General features: G+C 42.1%; 1 long non-coding RNA gene across 1 annotated transcript; it reads left to right on the forward strand.

Moving 5' to 3' along the window:
- Positions 1 to 238: 238 nt before the first annotated feature.
- On the forward strand, positions 239 to 3,630 carry LOC108510345. Its single transcript, XR_001878795.1, has 7 exons — positions 239 to 293; positions 744 to 845; positions 1,088 to 1,172; positions 1,547 to 1,649; positions 2,030 to 2,316; positions 3,232 to 3,419; positions 3,571 to 3,630. It is a non-coding gene; the product is annotated as an uncharacterized LOC108510345 (long non-coding RNA).
- The last annotated feature ends 355 nt before the right edge of the window (positions 3,631 to 3,985 follow it).

Below are 3,985 nucleotides of genomic sequence, written 5' to 3' on the forward strand. Positions count from 1 at the left end.
TGGGGATAAGTCAGGAGTAACATGGATCACTACCAGCCTGTTTCTGCAGGCAGAGTGGAACAGAGTCCTCTGTCAGCCTGCAGCCAGGATCTGCCCTCTCTCTCTCTCTCTCTCTCTCAATATTTTTAATTATGGGATCTTAACTTCTTGCAAGTAGCATACATTGCCTTTTTATGGAGTTTACTTCTGTTTTGTGAGGGTCTGTAAAGGATAAGAAACAAGTTTATATCTTTTTTGCAGTGAGTTCCGTGTCTGTGAAGATACTCAGCTACATAAACCATCTTGTCCTGAGGGTAAGTATTAAATTTCTTTTACCATTAAGGAGAAGGCTTTGTAAAAGGGGGAAGTGTTTTTTTATATGAATAGCAAGACTGCAGCAAACTAAAAACAAAAGTCTAGGTGGGTTAAAAGAATGAAAATTAGAAGGTTCTACGAGTGCCTTTAACCATATTCAGCAGATTGAGGCCAGAGAATGTCACTGTTTGAAAGGACGTTTGAGCAGAAGAGCTTTTTGCTTTCAATACCCGGAGAGCTTTTTTCAAGCTTTCACATTGGCAGTCCTACTAAAATCTCAAAAGAGTTTAATGCTACCATCAGATTGTTACTATCTTAAGTCCTTTTGCCTCAGAGGATTCTCTGGAGGAATACAACCAGAAGTTGTGTATTTTTCTCCTGGGAAGTTTTGTTGTTGGGAAGAATGTGTACTGAAAAACTTACTTTTGACCCGAATTAACTGTTGACAGAGGTTATCCCGAGTCCTGATGTATCCCCAGACACCCACAGTGGAAATGTGCTTTTAGACCCTGAGGAGGAACAGAGAGATGAGGCCAGCCTTCCAAAAGAAGGTACCAATCCTGATACAGTCTAAAAAGAGCAAGCCAGCTCACATAATATGGTGGTAAAGGTGTGGTTCACTAATGGAACAAAACCAAGGCTTTTTTTAATGGGGTTCCTTAAATGCCAGTTCTGTAATTTCCTGCTAGGACCAGCATTTTTAAAATCGTGTATTAAATATTTTAAGTAGTGTTGGATACTCTGTTGTGGAAAAACTGTTGATATGACAGAGCCTCTTGGTTTTTCTTTACAGATGTAGGTCTGCTTCCCCCACTGGCTCCTGCTCCGTTTTTCTCTATATTTGATGAATCCTCTACTTTAACAAATCAGAATATAAGGTAGAAATATTCAAGACCTGGATTTCAGAGGGAGGGAACACCTGAAATATCAAACCATTTTCTGCAGCTTCTGAAATAACTGTTTCTTGCAAGGGTGTGGGGTGGCATTTTGTTTTGTTTATATTGCTATTTTTTGTTTCATTACTCAGAGTCCATGATGAGGAAATACTCTTCTGTTGCTCTTCCTCAGCCTAGAACTTTTTAAGCTGCTATGTAAACTTCATTTTGGAGAGTTGTATAAATTGCAGTTAACTGGCAGTTCTGTACTAGAAAAAGATAGATTGAAATTGTCGGTAGATGAAAACTCCTGAGGAATCTGCTGAAGACTGGAATCTGCTCTAATGAGTATTTAATTGAATGTAACTTTATCTTAGTTGTTCTGCAGATCAGACCCAGACAAGTGCCCGTCGCCCTCTCGCCGTTCGTAAACCTTTGGCCTCTCTGGCAGCAAAGGAAAACATCTCACCAGAAGCCTGTGTAAGGACACAGCTTATCCACAGCAGAGCCCCTGCCCAGGAGGAGCCAGCACTGCCTGTCCTGCTGACACACTGACCTGATGTGCAATAAGCAGGGATTCCAAACTGCTGTCTGGCACGGCAGGGCTTGAATTGGGGCATGTTAAGATTACACTGGAAATTCATGGTTTTGTTAGGCTTTAGGGTGGGCAATAAGGAGATGATGGTAGGGAGTCTTCCAAAATTTAGGCAAGTCATTAGTGGCCAGAGTGTCAGATACATTTTGGAAGGTGGTTGGGTGGAAGAAAGGGGAGAGAGAAATATTCACCTTTTAAATAAATTAAAGAAAAAAATGTCATAAAATGTACAGGCTTTTCACTGTCTCTTCCTGCTTTTTTTAAGGATGAGCTGAATGGAATCGAAGCTTTGACTGAGGATGCAATTGTGACAGGCTCCTACAAGAACAAACCCCTTTGTGCCAACCCAGAAGACATGTGTGACTTTAACAGGGCTGCCCACCTGGCCTCGACACCCTTTCACGGGCCGGGGGCTCAGAGAGTCCCAGCTCCTGCTTTCTCCCAGAGTGGCCTGAAGGAGGGTAGTCCAGAATCCAAGAGTGCACCTCTGGAGCAGGAAACGCTGGTGTGTGAGGGAGCGTACAGGGAAGCTCTGTGTGTAAATAAACTGAGGTAATTAACAGCAAAGTACCTCAAGCCCCTTATCCTGTGTGTCTTTCACAGCTGTGGTTTTATTGTGGTTCTGTTGCTGAAGAAACAGTTTTCTGAATAGAGCAGGATATTCCAAGGACAGCCATTTTTCTAGCTTAGGGTCTACTCTGCCTTGAGCAGATCCAAGAGGTAAGAGCAAGCCCACTTGGCTTCTCAGCATTACTGCTCTGGGCCTTAACTCCACGCTTTTACCAAATAACTTGCAAAGTAGTTAATAAATGCATTCTGTCTTGGTTATCAGACATGAAAAGCAGAATCATCAGTTCCTTTCATAAGTTTCTGCAGTTATTTTAAGTATATAAGATGCATCTGGTGACTATAATTTAGTTCTTCTACAGAGGAGGGAAGCTGGAGAGAAGAAAAAACTGGCAAATAACCTTCTTTTTTATCCTTGTAAACCAAAAAAGCATCTTATATGGGGGTTTCTTAATTTAGAGCTGAGTTGGTTTTGCTGGCTGTTAGTATGTAAACACATATACCACGCCGAAGGTGTTTGTTTACTTGGGGAGCTCCCTGGAAACCATGCTGATTATAATTAGGCAGAGTTATTTCCCACCCAACCCTTCACTGCTTTAAAAGCACTGACATTTGGTAGCGAGACGAGGAATAAATATTCAGTATGTCTTCTATGGTAGCAGTCAGATTTAGTGGAAGAGGAGAGAAAAAGTCATCTGTAGACTAAGATTCCGAGTATAAACAATCATCAAAGCCAGAATGAAGCACTGACAGGACTTTTGGTTTTCCACTGAGGATGGGAAAGGATTTCTTTGTTAATTAAATGTGGAAGTGCACGGTATCCTCTCCTGGTCACTGGGCTGGCATTATCTCGAACCTGTATGTTCTGGCAGTCTGAATAGCTGATGACTTTATTTCCAGCCCAATCATGGAAGCAAGCCTGGAAGACACTCGCTCGTCAGGTTCTTCAGTCTCAGGAGGTTCTCTGTCCTCTGTGACACAAACATCTGCTATTAAATACCTGTGTATCCCTGAGAAACTGGAGCTGGCTCAGAGCCTGCCTGCTGAAACAGGTCCTGATGCTGGAGGTGTCTGTGGAAACGCTCCTGGTTAGTACTAAACCAAGTTTCACTCACAACAAATAACTTGCAGCTGTCACTAAGCATGTTTCTTCTTGTCCTTCCTATGTCCCACTGTGCTTCCTGTGTGTTTCCCATTGCTGTGACTTGTGCCTGAACTTGTGTCCCTTGTGGGAAGCAGCAGAGAGGTCCAGTACAGAATGCTTGTCAGCATCCAAAACAGGTAAATATTAAGGGGACAGAAGTTATTAAGGTAGTAAAACCAGGGAGTGTGTGGGAATAATGGGGTCAAATTCTGAAAGGAAGAGTTGGGACTGGAGGGCAGTGAGAACTTCTAAGACAGCTTTGTTTTGGTTTGTCTTGGTTTTTTCTCTGTAATGATACCGTGTCTCTCCTGATGTGCTGATACTGCTACTTTGAAAAAGGGGAATTTGAAATCTAGTGAAAGTTGCAGAATTTTGGTGTAAATTTGCACTTTTAACTGCGCTGTAAAGTGTGGTGCTGTTTCACAGCACATTTCTTATTCCTATTGAAGGAAAGCAATACTGGTACTTGAATAGTCAGTTTATTTTTCTTCTAGCTAAAAGCCCTTGTTT

This window comes from Lepidothrix coronata, unplaced genomic scaffold (genome assembly GCF_001604755.1).
Source record: "Lepidothrix coronata isolate B3197 unplaced genomic scaffold, Lepidothrix_coronata-1.0 Scaffold682, whole genome shotgun sequence".
NCBI lineage: Eukaryota > Metazoa > Chordata > Aves > Passeriformes > Pipridae > Lepidothrix > Lepidothrix coronata.